The 17294-nt window shown below is 39.3% G+C and overlaps 1 protein-coding gene across 12 annotated transcripts in view; it reads left to right on the plus strand.

The window, feature by feature from the left end:
- Positions 1–17294, plus strand: part of LOC124310481 (stress-activated protein kinase JNK) — a 158627-nt gene that overhangs the window by 124281 nt on the left and 17052 nt on the right. For 10 of the 12 annotated variants that reach the window (XM_046774491.1, XM_046774480.1, XM_046774482.1 and 7 more), the window contains 2 exons: positions 7134–7185; positions 14423–14480. The gene's annotated coding sequence lies outside the window, so the exon portion shown is untranslated. Of the gene's footprint in view, positions 1–7133; positions 7186–14098; positions 14322–14422; positions 14481–17294 lie in introns of those variants that run through there. The other 2 variants (XM_046774489.1, XM_046774488.1) reach the window with 2 other exon arrangements.

Genomic DNA, 17294 nt, shown 5'->3' on the forward strand with positions numbered 1-17294 from the left:
AATGAATATTCAGCAAGATTTGTTGTATTTTTATTTATTTTTTTTCTCTACTTTCATCCTTTACATTTTCGTTTCCCCTCCTCTCTCGTCGCTTTATCTCTCATTCACAATCGCCGCCATAAGTTGAATCCGGAACTTACTTTTTCGTCGTTCGTTTTTTTCTTTTTTTAGTTTTTTTTTTTCCTCAGCGCTGCACAAAAGCTCGTGATCACAGTCAGTCAAGCGCAACTCTCACGAGGATTAATTTATGCGTATGGTTAGCATTCGTATAAAGAGTACAGGGGGAAACAGAAACGTATCGCGAACTCCCAAACGGCTTGCAAGCAACTCGAAGCTTTGAGTTTTTTAACAATAAAACTTTACGCAGCTTCTTCCCATCGATTTTATAACAGAATGTCAATTCCTCCCACATCACGTGATACCAATTTCCTAATGGACCGATCCAACAACCCTTCGATGTATAAGTATACAGGTATATATATTATATATATTAAGTAAGTATATATATTTTCTCGAGACAGATATCTATACGTGTAATATTCCTATAATTCACGTATATTTCGCACAAGAAATACTGTATGCCGACTTATTTTCCCTCTTACACAACTTCCAGAGTCTTACTGCGTACTTTCCGTCATTTGTATCGCACGTGAGGCTTTTTCCATTTTTGATGTTGTCATTTCAATTCTAATTTTTGTATACACTGTCAACGTCAAAAAATTTATAACTTGCAAATCAGTGAATACTTGAAATAAATATACTCCAGCTTCAAAATCACGCTTTACCGTCCACTTTGTAATTTTCATTCAACGTTCCAATATTCAACCATATTAATCATAACCGATTTCACTACGTTTGCATTCAGTATCGCAACAAGAATCTACTGAAAATTGGTTTTTTCGGAGATGAGGAATCCGCCGTTATCTTCACCTAGGACAAGTTCATGTCGTTTCAGTATTTTCGCTTCAGCGGAAAATTCAACAGCCTCCTTGATCCAAACAGAGATTATCGTGCATGTGTGCGCACATCGGCCGTTGATTTCCGTCAGAACTTTGCTCGTATTATGCTAACGTCATCTCGAGAATCAGCTCGTTAAACTATACCAATAAAGTCCCTGCGCCAAGGCGTTAAGTTTCGAGGTTTAATTTACGATCGTGTTATATCAAACGTATAAACGTCAGGTTTGAAAGCATTCTTGGAAACTTACTTAACCCGGTTCTACTGGGTGTATTTTTTACGCACGCGTATAAGCTCGCACGAGTTTATAATTCTTGGCGCAGTTTGAGGCTGCTTATTCGCGCCAAAAAATGTTTCAGTGAAGAGTTTGAAACACCCGCTTTCTTATCTCTCTCTAGAGCAAACCGTGTATCGTGTTATCTAGGACGATAAAACATGGCGCCTGCATACTTCACGTCGATCTCTAGTTTTGGCTCACAATCAGCTGCATCTCTCGGTCACCGAGAGACAAATTTTATTCGTCTGCACGTTGAATTCAGAATTTTCATGGCGCAGCGACTCCCGTCGAAAAAGCAACTCGACACAAAGTGCTCGGCGCTCGTTAAGTAGAATAAAGATAATTAAATGCGAGGCGGAGGGCTGCAGGAATGAACGTCCGGTCAAAATATCCTTCATCTTTAATAAGCCAAGATTAAAGTGTCCTTTTGATAATTCTTCAGAACAAACAATTTCCAGACGATTCTCATCGCCGTTGCGAAGATCTGTCGCAAGTACCGAAATTTAAGCTTGGTATTGTCTTTTATTAGAGTTTTCTGCATTGATCGAGTACAAGAGAATTGTGTAATAGTTAAAGAAATTTAAATCATTAACTGAAGAAGTGCAATTAAAGTTAATCGAATAGAAGGTAATTGATGCAATATCTCTTTGGTAGAAAAGAAATCAACATTTGTATGTATCGATTTAAAAAATTGTCAATTCATCACAAATTTAGAGCTTGCATGATTATTTTATTATTAATTCAATTACAGGTTCAATATTACATGTCCGCAAATTTTAGTTGATATATATTTTTTTTTTCTGCAAAAAGAGTACTCTGTAATAAACCGCTTACTTATCACAAGCTTCTCATCTTTAATTCACTTGTAACGATTCTACGTTTTACACTTTTTGTAGAATTCATTTGCAAACATAAATTACTTATGATTCATCAAAGTTAAACTTGACAAATAGCCTCAAGTAAATGACAAAATAGAGTGATTGCTTGAATCTTGTTTAATCGAAATTTATGGTCATTTTTTTTAGTCCGTGTCAAAGAGATATTGTCTAAATTGTATTCAAGTATGTATAATGTATTAGTTTTAGTTACAATTTTTCACCCATCATCTGGTTGGAAAAAAAAAAAAAAAAAACAACGCGACTTCCATTACAGTTGTACTTTGGTCGTGCATAATTATAGACATTCGTCGAGTTTGTCCATTTCTTGTTCGCCTCGGCGCCACGTATATTATATACCTGTAGGTACCTAAATCGCCGACCACACAGAGCGCGAAAACTAACTTTGGCTCAATTGCCGCGTTGAATTGGACTCGAGGCGTTACGTGTCAGTCAAGAATCGTTAATTGGTACGTATTAAAACGGTATACGAAAAGACCTTCGCAAGACACTTGATTACAGCCACGTCGGCATGCCTTGCCAAATCTTGAATAAACGCCGGCGATACGCGTTACGCTGATCTATCGTGCCAATTTCGGACAGGGTGCAGCGAAGTACGAAAAACCGAGGAAACAGAACGTCACTTGTAAAATTATGAAAAAGAACATGATCCTGCATGACAATATTTGCGGTGTCTATAATCGACCAGGATTGAACGTTACATGTTGGAATTTGTAATTCCACGTGAGACCTAGTTAGATAACTCGATAAATTCTTACGATGTATTGATTTATAAAATTTCAATTTTTTAATATTCTCTTTAATGAATTCAACCGTGCGGTTTCAGTTATCTGCATCGAATCGAATTATACAATCTTGAACTCGATAGCCGGCGTATCGGCGGATCTCACAAACGGAGGTTTTTTGCGACGTTGATTAATCTGCTTGATCGGTCACTTCGTATACGTCGGTGAGGTGAAAGAAAAGAAAGAAAAACGAGCAACGGGAGAAGGAAAAAAATTGACGGCGTCGCCGACGACAAACGTGCGTTATAGGATAAGGCGCTGTCATTCGTCCACTAAATCACTACGACCGACGTCCGTCGTCACCTATGAGAATTGGGAAGCCATTCGTTGAGGTTACAATTCAGATTCAATTCGTTAGGGATTTTTTCCCCCAAATTACTTGCAAGATAACGGGTGTTGGGTTAAATATTTTTGTTAACTCAAATATCAAAACTTCACATTTTCTAATCTTGATGTAAGAACGAAAAATAATCATTTTTATCTCCTTAAAAAACAAAAAAAAAAAAAAAGAAAAAGAAAGATAAAGGAAGTTGAATGTTTTTAGAGTTGCAATATTTCACGCATCTTTATTCCTCGTCGACGATTACAAAATACCGTACAAATCAACGTCAACACAGAGATCATTTGTCGATATTGTTTGTCAACCACTTCCTTTTGCTTAATGTTAAATATTGACGATGGCGTGGCCAATGTTATAGGAAAGGGTACGAATATCCGTATACCTGTTCCTTATAAAAGCTCGTTTTTTCTGCCATTTTTATTACGAATACCGACAATTTCTGATTCCCTTAAAATGCTGCCACATTTATCGATATGCGTAACTGACGTTAATTACCGATCGCGAATAAACTGATTGTAAGAGGAGTTTGTAAAAATGTAGCAATCGAAAACTGGGTGTCGCTGATCCGAGAAATTGAGTTCTAAAATTGGTACGAAATAATCCCATCATTAATGAGAATCAGTTTTTCTCAATTATTCAACTTTAACTTATAATCAAATAGAATACATAGCTACCGAATATATCTCACGCCAGCGAAGAGTATCGTTATATTTCGAGACGCAAATCAGCGACTATTAAACGAGCCAAATTAAACCCTGCATCGTAGAACGCTAGAGAATTATTGTAATCTTGTATCGTGGTCTCCGCTCTTTACGGATGACGTATAATCTCTACGAATAAAAATGAAAAAGTTGACGCGAATCAGTCGCGTAGGTCAGCGGCTAGACGAGATGTATTATTTCAGTCCAATCAACGGCATTCCTTAACCACAAATAGTTTAGCCGGTGTCGATGTCGTCCTTAGGTCTCGGACACTGGCAACGACACCCGTCGCTTGCATAACTTTACAGGCCTGGAATGAAAACAGAGCATTTAAAAGTAACACGACTCAGGCACGCGTCGTCTTTCTCCATCCGACTGCTTTGCGACGGCCGGCGGTGTCCTTTGTGCGTCCGCCAACGCAAACATACCTCAATCTATCCCTGGTTTGCACTCTTCAACATTTCACGCTCGTCCACCGAATTCGTTATTTATTTTTTTTATCATTTTCTCACGTTGTAATTTTGCTTTTCTGTATACGTATATATATGTGTGTGTGTGTGTGTATATATATATATATATATATATGTATACACAAAAAAAAATTATATATAATATATATTTAATAGGGACCCATCGTAATAGGGAATGTGTAAATATTGAATAAAATATTGAAATCTAAGTGAGAAAATGTTTTTCATGTATCTTAATTGAATAATAATCAGAAAACCAGTTAGACGTCCCTGTTAAATATCAACTAAAGAGTTCCAGGAGCATCGTATTTAAGACACAAACTGATTCGCTGGCAGCTGTGAACATGAAAAAAAATTTTACCAACAATTATCCATCATAAATTCGATAAAAAAGAAAAAAAGATTAAAAATCAAATGTGCCCGATCTTCCACTCAACCGACAATGCTCATCTTTCGCCAGAATTTTTGTTTCTACCTAAACTAACTATTTCAGGTGTGGGCCGTTGGAAAAACGAAATTTTTTTTATTTCGAAACACCCTATTATATATGTTTATTTAATACAGCGGATCACAATCGGGTCTGTGATCTGTTCAGCACCTATTGAGGATCTCTGTATTTCGATAAGATCGTCATTCTATATGCATATTTGAAGTTTTACCGCGTAGAAAAAATATAAAATTGCGAACAAGAGTAAATTTACGACAGCCAAATTTTCCATCACTGTGCATCTTAATTTTTTTTTTTTCAATCCGATTTCGTCCACTCGACAAAGTTGTAATTTTAAAAATGCAACTCGGATATTTATACTTGGAAAGACGCAAAATTTCTTTATATACTGAATTACCGAATGCTGCTTTCTCGGTCATTATTCGATTTAAAATCTTTTTTGTTTTTAGTGCTTCTATCTTCAACAGGTATTTCGTACAATAAGTTATGCTACACATATTTTGTTTATACAGTTTGAGGTATATTTTAGAGGAATTGCAAGCTCAGAGAATACCATATTTTTTGCATTAGATAATTTATACTAAATTATTCGAACAATTTAGTATATCAACCAAGCGAGGTAGTCTTTTATCAATCGTATCACATCAGCCACTAACTTGAAATAATTAAATGAATTTATTATTATGCTGTTATTATTATTACGGTTGGTTTTTTTTTCAATTGTTTGTCCAGCCTTCGCCAAAAACAATTTTTTGGCATCCTAACAACACAACACATCAAGAATCTTATTAATAACCTTAATTTATGTACTTTCAATCGGTTTAGAAAGATGAAAAAATGTTGTGAATCTAATATCTTGAAGGTTTAATTTTTTTCGCCAATGCGATCGTTGATTTAAACATACACGAATCGCAAGTGATGTAGGAAAAAAAAATTTGCCAACTTTAGAATATTCTCTCGCTATAATAGCCCGATGATCATTACAGAAGCACTTTACCTGCACCGTTAAACTCTTGAAAGCATCTCTAGTCCAAATATGCCTATCGAAAAACCGTCTGGGCTCTTTAACATAACAGCGTGCATCCGATTTCTTAGAATTCTTTTTAAAATATCATCATTCTCATGTTTCTTGTCCATCTCGGAGCAAAAGAGAGGGAATCGAAGTGAGAGAAAGAGAGCAAGCAGAGTTGGAGACTCGAGGACGTCTGCAGCGTGCGCGAAGATAGACTTGGATGGTTTCGCGTCTTCCTAAAGTCCCGTCCGACAAATCTCCGGTGTTTGCAAATTCGCCGCCGTCTGTAACTCCTGGCAACCCGGACGCTCCTCCTCCGATTTATAAATACTCAACGACCGTCTGCCACTGACATTGGCGACATTTTTTAGATACGCAAAATTCCAACGTCGTCCGAACCGTCTCTGCTTACTCTTCTTTCTCCTCCTCCTCCTCCTCCTCCTCCTCCTCCTCCTCATCATCATCATCCTTCTTCACTGCCAGATGTTCTCCTCGCGAGCACACTTCTCCTCCGAATTCTTTCCATCCCGTCGCGTTCATTAATAAAACCGGGCAGCCAAACTGTCGCAACGCGGCGAAACGCGCAGCACCTGTTGTTCGTAAATTGTGGTTTATTACAGGGATGAATTCTTGATAATTTCCTACGTAAGCACGGATTGCAATTTTGCTTCCAGTTCTGCGATGAAAATCCGGATGTAACAATCTGGCAACCAGCCACTTGCAAAGCCACAAGTTCAATCCCATTGTCAGCCCTTCGAACTGGACAAATCGCTGATAAGTTATTCGCCGATACAAATGTTGCTTAAAATTTTTACCGACGGCGTAGAAGAAACCTCGATCTTGCACAAATTTACAAATTTACAAATTTTTGCATCTCTGAAACTAACGGCCGTAGAGTAATGTGATTCTACGTAACATGAGGTATATTTTTTACCTAGAGATTCAGACACACCCAGCAGGCACACGTGTACTTACGTGAACAACGGACAGCGTGGCGTGTAATCGATCTATATCTATGTTGAATTTCAGGAGTTCCGAGCAGCCGCTGCTTACTTCGGTTTTTTAATCAAAGCATCATAAAAATTCTTCCTTTATCGTCTCTTGTTGGGCAGTATTAGAGTATCGTTCGACGAGCCAGAGAAGACGCGAAATGAATTTCTGTTCTTTCGGCTCACAATGAGAGATGTTCGAGGCGCTTGAATACGCGTACAGCGACTCTAGTGTGGTTTTTCTTTTTTCTGTTTCAGACGGCGATATTAGCTGAATAAAGACGTCGAGCGTGGCGGATCTGTCAGTCATGTGAGTATTTTTCAGTCTTACAAACGTATCCAAGATTTTCGCCTGTAAACACCGTTTGAAATTACATTTTCTCTCTATACGCACCGTTCGTTCGTACCTTGGGCTCCAGTATTAGTATCATTATTATTACTGTCATTGTCGTTGTTGTTATAAACTGTGAAGTTTTTTCAAAATTCTTTCACCGTAGCTTTCAAGCTCACAGACCCTGAATACGTTGCTAAAATACCACGTACTGTAATTTTTCGGAACGTACACAATTATTAAGAATATTCTGATATATGTACAGGAACGTGAAAATATTCTAAAAATCTACTCTCGGATGCGACGAATAGATACGTCAATTTTCAATTTCATAGTTATCACAATTTCGGTCACAGTTCAATAATTTGTAAAGAAAAAGTGACCACTTAATTACGTTTAGAAAATAAAAAACCGAAAAAGTACGTGCTATAACATACACCGAATGTTTCAAAGAATTCAATCAATATCAGTCGTCGCCAGCCAATTTTAGGGTAAAATTAAAAAATTTTGGCAGCGAGAATATAGTCGAATATATGTAATAAGCTAACTCTTTTTTATCCTCAAAAAAATGATTAATAGTCTGAACAATAACTGCGTAGAACCTCGGCTTTGGTATACTTTATGCCCATCAACTCCCGCAGCCACTAGCGTCTACTTTTACATTCTCATTAGCAGTGTCATAAATGTCAGCTAACGTGTCGTACGACTTCATAGAAATGTGTTTCGAACGGTCGTAAAATATCATATCGTTTTGTTTGAAATTTGTATATCATTCTAATACGAGTCTTCCACTTTATGATTCTATTTTACATATTTATTTCACGTTAAATCATTACCCACAAAATACGTAAAGTCGATTAAAACCCGGTTTTACGGTATAATTTAGTTAATCCTCGCGTGTTTCCCAACAGTTTGTTGATAAGTATAAAAATTTTTGCCGAAAACTATGCAATAAGGACATAAAGGTAGCGCAAAGTTGGATGAAATAATTCGTAAAAAAATTTCAACGTCAAATAATTAGCAGGAAAATAATAATTTAAGTAAGACAAATGTGTAATCTAAATTTTGTGTTAAATTCTAAAAGTCTACGATGTCATTGAGTAAAATATTCAGATCGTGTTTTTTTGGTCCGTGTAAAAAATTTAATTGGATCAACTGTTCTACAGCGTCTAGAGCTTTTCAACGCTGTCATTTCACCTGGGCAAATATATCTAAATTAGCTAGCTGTCCTAATTTCGGTTAAACGATCAAGTCTCGAGAGGTTATTATATCGAATTGTTGTATTTATTAATTTTTTTTTTTTTTTTTAGTTATTTACTTAATTTTTTATGTGGATTGTTATTGACGAGCATGTATCGGATACACCCGCGCGTGTCGGCGTTCAGTCTGGAGTTGATAGATTTAGAAAAGCAACACAACGATTCCTCGACGGGCGTGATATCTGATCCTAATAATAGCCTAAACTCGAATATATTTGACTGCCGAGAGGCATTCTTCGGGATCTGCAGCAGTAGGTCAAAGTTGTATTCTTCGTCATCTTTTTTCATCTTTTTCTGTCTCCGCGGTTTCTCATCTCTCGCGGGGCTTAGCGGAAGACGACTTAGAACGAAATGCTTTCATTGGCTCGTATCAGAGTCGTTAAAAATATTTGTAGCCCGTTTCTCCGCGGCTTATGAGAGAGTTTTGCGGTTAAAAGATGAGCGGAACGAAGAGAGACGAGAGACGAAAGACGGGAGACGAGAGATTAGATGACCACCGGCTGAGTGTGAACGAACAGTCGGGACAATTTTGTATAAACCTTTCACAATCAAATTCAAACCGGTCAAGCCAAGCTTCCCGGGTCAGTTGCGTTGAAGTGGGAAATTGAATCACTTTCGTCCTTTTGTCCGATTCGAATTACACGCTTCTTCGCACTGTGCTAACTAAGACTCTTCGCGATTGTGTCCCAGCGAATTTTCAGCAAAATCCCTTTCATCGGGTTCAAACAAACCTCCGAATCTAGAATGAGTATCGCTTCAACATTGTATGTTATGATTTATTAAAGTAATTAATATCATATTAATCGCTGTTCAGTAGTTAAGGAGCACCTTTATCCTTTTTTTAAAACTTATATACCCAGTAGTGGCTCAGCCTCAGATAATTTTGCCAACGAAATGTTGACTTGATGTACGATTTCGTTGAACCAAATTCTGTGATACAATTTTGTTCTGCTATCCCGTTGATTTCAACAGCTAGTTTCTCGACAGCAACTCTATTAGCGTCTCAAATTACAGTGATTGCGGTGTGTTGTTTTTTCCCGTATCCCCTTTACTACTCTAAAAATATTTCGTGTTGCCTAATTATTCCGTCAGCTAATTATACCTTTGACTGCACCCGTCAGACGGAGGATGCGGCAGATGATATAATTATCGAATAGAATGCGTTACTTTGACGGAGATCATCGCCCAAGATGTTGTTTGACAGAGTAAATTGGAGACACGGAAATTTCGACGAAATGTTTCATGCCCCGGTTAAAATTGATAAATAATTAATTTCATCGTTAACGCAGGGATAATTGTCGTCTGGTTAGCAGCGAGGCCTCGTTACGATTCCAACAACAGTCTCGTACATTACGAGAGAAGTTTTAATCTACAGCCTAAACCGACGTCGAACTACTCGAAAAACGTCTGTCAGGACTGAAGCGATGACGGGAGGATTTTTAACGAACGCGTGCATCGTATTTCCCGTTCACGCGACTCTCGACGTGACAGTTTCAAGCAGTTGACTATGAGATGGTGACTTGGAATAAGGAAACTTGTGTGCCTGCCACAAACCTTCAAGTCCTCGGATTCCAAAATTTTTTTTCCACACATTGTACGAGGCGACGAGGAGACTCAATTCTTATGTCAATCGCGCTTTCTTAGTCTTGGCAAGCAGACTCGATGCAAAATCCGATTTTTACCAACCGGTCATTTTTTTCCTGGAAGAAAGTAAAATAAACAGAATTCTCAGCAGAATTTGAACTTTTTTTTTATCACCGATGACGTGTTCAAGTAACACCAACATCAATTTCTCAGTATTTGAAATTGATTATGATAATTCGCAAAGTTCTTAATGCAATTATCATTTGCTTCCAAAGTAGGTATGTATCTTTCCAGTTGTCATGCCATCTTTTTCAGTTTTCAATACTACTTGTCTTTGTTTCGCTTAATTCACGGCGATGTGGAGGCTCATTGCGATCTCGTTTCATAAATTGACAGTAATGTGATGGCATCGCTTTGAACATTTTTTTGTCGACCTTCCGAAGCCTCTTTCCGAAGAGCCTAGCGTTAAAGTGTTCGTCATTAGCTTACTCCGTGAATTTCGCTCATTACTGCTAATCGTATTCCCGCAAGTTCAAAAGTCTTATTGTCAGCAAACTTTCCAATCATCCTGTCATTATACATCTGAGTTTGTTAATTTTAGCCGTTGATACGTGAAGCGGTCGAGAGACAGTTAGAATCGTTGAAAAGTGATCCAAAGCGTCATGCGCAGCTTGATAATCACAGAGTATCTGCGAGCATCGAAGCAAACCTATCAGCGGACCCTCAATCAAGGGTAGAGGATTAAAGCAATGGGGAGGAGTTTACCCTCGAGAATCTCTTTTCGACCAGCCCGCTTCACGGGAAATTTTCAGCCCACATTTCAGTCAACGCTTTGACTCTTCTCGTCGACGATCCATACGGAACGAATAATTTGATTTACGATGATTTCGAAGCGTGTGTCAGAAATAAACTTCTTCTCGTTAATCCTAGAGACAGCATCGATTACTGACGGTATAAATATCCATCGAATCCTCACCCCAGGATGTAACGTCGAAAGGTATAACGATCACCTCTTTGTTGAAGGCTTTCTTCGTTTGGTTAGAGCTTCAAAAAGTTAACATCTATTTAAGTATGCTAAGGAATTTTCCTCTTTCTGGAATGGAAGAATGCTCCATTGCAAAAATTCAGCTGTAACATAAAAATCGATGGACAATTTTTCTCCTAGGATCACGAAAATGGTCAAATACTTGACGGTACTTTTCTTGGAGCAAAGTCTCTCGTCGAATTTTCAAGTTAGTAGCTTCTCGACGAAAGTCTGCATCTGTTCATTCCGTGGAAAGTAGTAAAAGCATGATTTAGCGAAACAAAATTGATACGTTTGCGACAAAATGACACAAAGCAAAATTACGGTCCCAACCGGTATTCTCTACGAAACTATTGGTTTATCGCAGAGTATGAAACCAATTGCTCAGTCGGTCATTCCACTACGCGTGTACGAATAATACAGCAGAGCCTCTGGAATAATCCATTGTATGATAAATTTTTCGCAAAGACGTATAGAACTGCCATACCGGAGGCAAAAATTTAGTCCGAACAATCACCCGGAATTCTCTCTCGTATCGTTTCGACTCTCGAACCACTTTGGTTATACGATATAATGCATGACTATCTCTAACCATGTATTAAGTGTCTATTGAAGCCGGGGCCGTTTCGAAGAGGGTATAGCAGTAGCTGTTCGAGAAAATGGGGTACAGCCAGTACGGTACGTTGGGTGCCTGGATGGATTTAGGTTCACGTCCCAGGGTCTAATATCTACGTGACAGATGTCCGAGTGCTTCCGAGTCGAGAGCTTGCTGTTGGCTGAGCGCTGAGCTTCCCGGTCTTCTTCGTCCGCTGGGAAATCCATGCGCTGGTCGCGCAGCTCTGCTGCAGAGCAAACCTGTGTAATTCATGCAGTGGGCAGGAAGTTTAATATCAGAATTGTCAGCCGTCGCGCGTTCATCTCCACCTGACGAAGCCGCCAACCTTTGGTTGTTTATACGAACAATAACCACCTCCGTCAAATATCGTTGTGGTCATGATCACTACGTGGCCTCCTACACCTGGTACCCTCGAAACATGCCTTGCTGTATTTCAGAGGCGAACCCTTACCTTCGTTCCGGAAATATTAATCAGCGAATTTCCTTCTCCTTATAGGTTTTGATTAATCTAATCAAAACGCAACTTCAGTGTCATGATGAAAATGTGTCTTCTCTTGAATTTCTATACGTTTCTGAGTATTAAGATGCGTATTACCGTGGTGAAACTTTCGGAATCTAATTGTTAGTGTAAAAGAGGTAGGGAAAAACCTGAAGAACTCGGGGAATTTTTATACGCATGAACACTTATTACATCGACTCATTCTTTTGTCAGTTTTTGCTTACAATCTAGTTACAGAAGATATTGAGCGACTGGATTGTCACATGTAGTGAGATAATTTTTCATTGAACCAATACGATTCCCGCGAAAGTGCATGTTTAGTGCTCGGCTACCAGGTTTTAGTCAAAATTCAGTCGCGGGATTTCAAGGATGGATCACAGAGCTTTGAGTCGTTCGTTAAGCTTTTTTCGGTCCGGCCTGATCTCTTCCTGACAGCCGCGGTATTTCTTGAGTGCACTTGGATATAAGCAAACAACTCGAGCTGCTGCAGGATATCGCAGCGGTGTTTTGATGTGCCATTAGCAGTAACTTGACACTCTTAATTGCTCAGCAGTGACCTTTTATTCTGCTGATGATGCCGAACTAGGGTTACGAGCTCAGCTTTAATAAAGCAGTGAAAGGCTTCCGTCCCTTTTTTTTTTTTCTCTCATCTTCCGTTTTGCTCGTCCCGAATAAACGTGTCGGAATATAAAAACACAAGAGTTTAAAATTACAATTGATAATCATGAGAAAGAGAACGATTCTCTCTTTATTCAGTTTTCAGACCGTCGAAATGAGGACGAATGAAAGCTTTTCACACTGTTGGCATAAGCGGAATCAAATTTTACATTCTCTTTTTGTGTTTGTCGTTTCCCGATTGAATAATGGCTTTGAGAATCCCAGATAAGTTATCAGTACCGTTTGTTTGCGTTTCGCGTCTCACACCATCGACGGAACGGAACGTGCAAGGCTACGAAATCCCTGATATTGTTGTTGCGAACGCGAATCGAACTGCCGTTAAAAGTCCGTGTGACCCCATTCGGGTTTCGAGGTAACGGGCAAGCGACTCGGGATAAAGCTGTCGTGAAACCCATCCCTTATCAAATTTGTAGCAGGCTCCTGGCTTCGCTTCAGAACCGCCACCAAACGGATTCTTACCTCGGTTCTCAATCGGGAATCACGCGCTTTCACTGACCGGACTCTTTGTACGTTATCCGGCCTTTATTTGGTGTATAAGAATACGGGCTTATTTTTATCCGAGGGAAAAAAGTAGGCTCTCTTTGAAGAATAAAAATGACGAGAACCTTCCGGTTCGCAACGTCGAACATGTAGCAAAAAGTAATTAAATCTAATAATGTGTCTGCCGGTGAATCCTCATAAATATACTTGGGCCATTGAACCAAAGGGGATCACGTGGGCATCATCGGCACTACCTAGGATTCCTTTCCGCATATAAAACGGCATGGTGAATATCGTTATCAAAGTGTTTCGACTATCCAATCGTCGGGTGCTGTTACGTTATGTTAAATTTAAGTGAAATTATCATCGGGAGAAGTTTACTTGTCCTGGTTTTTTTTTTTTTTTTTTTTTTGACTGGTATACAAAATCGCCAAGAGCAGCGACTTATTTCAGTTTAGGAAAGTCCATTGGCTACCAACTGGCCAGGCGACGACTTGTCTTAATTTACGCAAACTGCGCTAGCATTCCATGAGCTCCCCACCCCCTCTCTCTTTCTCTCTCTCTCTCTGTTTCCGCTTCTCTTAACTCGCAGTAAAACACCCGACTGACTCTGTCTTCTAATTTATATTAATTTTAGAAGCGGCTGTGTATATATATATGTGTGTATGTATGTATGTATATATATATATGTATCTGAATCAAGCAGGGGCGAAAGAGACTCGACTTCCATTTAGTTCTGGCGCATCCAGAGCTTTGGGCAGATCTGTAACGCGCCGCGAAGAAGTTTGTTCGAAAGACTTGTTAAAAAAATTTACTCATCACCTCACACGTTATCAATCGACGGGGAGTCGGTTTTAAGTGATCCTTGAAAAACCTATAAATCGCTTGTGCTCGTTGTGTCGAATGTCTTTATTTTTGATACTTTGAGACTTCGGATTATCTTGAATTTCGTCAATACCTGAAATATAATTATGCGTGGGTGATCCATCTTCCCCTCGACTATTATGATATCATTTCGTGGTTTCTCGTGCCTGTAAATATCTACATACTAAACGATTTTACCTGCTTGTTCACAGATATCTTTCCAGCGAGTCAACTGTTTCACAAACCTTCCACAATGGCTGCCAGTTTATGGTGAGTCTTTTTTTTTTTTTGTCAATTTACTAATTGTACAACTGTTGTGACATTATAAGAATAAGGCAGAGGTGGTATCTTGGCAGGTCTGAATCAACCGAAGTATTCTAAACCCAAAAGGCCGGGAAACGCCAATTTATTTCACCACTTCGAGGTGTTTGGTGATTTTATGATCTTGGCACAACAACAATAAGCGTTTAAACGGTTTCACCAACTTCACGGTCGATTTGGCGTCGCGAAGCTTGCCAATTTTTAATCAAGCTTGAACGTTCGAACCCTACGTCACTGATCCTAGCGGGTTCATTTGACCCGATACCTATCACGGTTGTAAAGCTATTCGAAGACTCGTTACAATGAATCGTCTGCTGCATCCCGAAATTCCTTCATAGTCCTTTACTGAATTCATTAATGTATATGCCATTCGAGGTTTAATTACATGCGATCCAACAATAAATAAAAAATACTTCGTGTTGATACTCATATCTACTCGAGCTTTTCAATTACCATCGATGTACGATTACAGCAACCAACAAGTAATTACATGTGAAAGTAACGACACTCGGCGCAGTATAATCAATTCCATCGCTATACAGTCGTCATCATTTAATGAATCGAGGTGTATTTGCATATCTAGTGGTTTGTTCGCACTCGATTTTGGCAGACAAAAATTTATTCTTCAATATTGATACTGAATCTAAAAACCTAATTCTCTCGAGCAACTTATATTTAACGCTCTGAAATGCTCTTAACAATAAATTGTAAACTTACATCGTCCCCTAAATTTTGTTGAGTGGAATTTCATTTATCCGGTGTGAAAACTAAGCCACACTTACAGAACTGAGGTATTACCCATAAACATGTGAAAAGCTCTCTGATTATTTAAATATTTTTTCTAAATTTTCTATAGTAGTGAATCACTCCTGTCGAAATGACTCGGTTTTCACATTTTCGCAAAATTTAGGTACAGTTTAATTTCTCAACTCTGGTGAAACGGATCTCGCCACTTTGCCAACCTTTCTTTAATCTCTATCGTTCAACTTCCGAGTGCTCGCGTCGAAACATTTCCTGAATTATATCGAATCGATCCCGTTCCTAGTCTGGGGACCGGCAGGATATAATGCAGCCGGCGAGTCCCACCAATTAGAAGCGAAATACATATCCGCCGGTTAGCGCGAATGTATGGGAACTGGCACGGTGTCGGTGGCGTCCGAATGACGTCGGTGCCCGGTCGAAAGCTCGCATTCCTATCCGCTACAACGTTGGATCACCTCCAACGTACACATCGGGCGCCACCAAAGCTCGCGACCACCGCCGCCGTCGGCCGCACATCACAGGAGGGCTCTAACGATACAAGAACGAGACTTCAAGAGGCTTCGCGTCATCGGTGTACATCGCGTCGGTTAGTTTCGGACGATTCTAAGGGTGCCGGGCGAATTCCCCGCAGTCGTCGAAACTCGGCTTGACCTTTATTACGCCGCATCTCGTTCCTCCGAATCGTAGAATTCCCAAAGACTCGTTGATTTAGGGTGTTGTTTTCTTTTTTTTTTTTTTTTAACTGCAGAAATTATCTCTAATACTAGCCTTTTCGAGTTTTCGTAGTCAAAGATATGACATTAATTTCTGGTGTTGTGAAATATTCTTCGCACGTTCATATAGGTAGGTACCAAAGAGTTGACCAGAGACGAAAACCGTGACTTGTCGACGTATTTGAAAGTACTTTAATCGGATATCTTATGCAATTGAGCAGCAATTTTTTTTTTTTTTTGCAAAATTTCTCTGAATTTTGATGTTTTGAAGTAGAATATTTTTCGTGAATATATATCGTGAGTTTCGACTCAATGATTTTCGACCCCTGAATAAACATTTCGGAAATTTGACGATTCCGAATTTTCACTCCTACTCGATTCGAAGAACCAAGTTGCAAGCTCGACGGTCGTCTCGAGCGTTGCGATACTTGACTCGGAATTTGGTGAGGAAAAAGAACCGCAGGAAGATGCTAAAGCGCAGAGCGCTAAGCGAGCGCAGACGTCTAATTCCTCGGCCGGTCGCTTCAAACAACGTGACAGAGTATCACGTATATATGCGCGCACGTGCGTTGCGCAAGTCGTTATACGAGAATGTAGCGAGATACACGCTCGTGTACTTGCCTCTTTCTATTCGCGGGGCCGGCCAGCGTGCCACTGTGTAATTACGTTGTTAGTTGAAGTGCGTGTGTCGCATTCAAAAATGACAGAGATATTTGCTGGATGAATAACTATCTCCGTATTCTGACGGAAATTCAAATCGATCATTGCATTCATATCGTGTAAGCGTACGCATTACGTTACACGTACAATTTCAACCAGTCCGGGAGATGTTGTCGGTACTCCTTCAAGCAAGTTCAATGCAATGTCTACACTTCAGCATTTAGTACTCGAAATTTTCGCAATCTCAAAATACACTTGGCAAAACTCATTTCCGCCGCTCGCAAGAGGCTTTTACTCTATCCATGATCGTGCAATTTGAAGCAACGTTACGCAAGGAGGATTAATTTTTTTTTTTTTATTTCTTTTACGGCGGTTAAATAATTATACTCCTTGGAAATTGACGAAAGTTACCGTGGCAATGTCTCAAGTATTCGTCGTCTTCATGCACAAGTAATCCGTAGTAGTTAGGTGAGTAGGGATTGAGCAATTCGGGATTACTAACTTCGATTCTAAATCTGCAAAGTTGTACAACTATACCAGCAGTTGAGAACTAGTCGAACAATGGCGATAAACTCTTTTGCGTACTACTCGAATAAACCTTCCTACCTTCTATAATATTTTGTTTCTT

Source organism: Neodiprion virginianus, chromosome 1 (genome assembly GCF_021901495.1).
Source record: "Neodiprion virginianus isolate iyNeoVirg1 chromosome 1, iyNeoVirg1.1, whole genome shotgun sequence".
In the NCBI taxonomy this organism is placed as follows: Eukaryota; Metazoa; Arthropoda; class Insecta; order Hymenoptera; family Diprionidae; genus Neodiprion; species Neodiprion virginianus.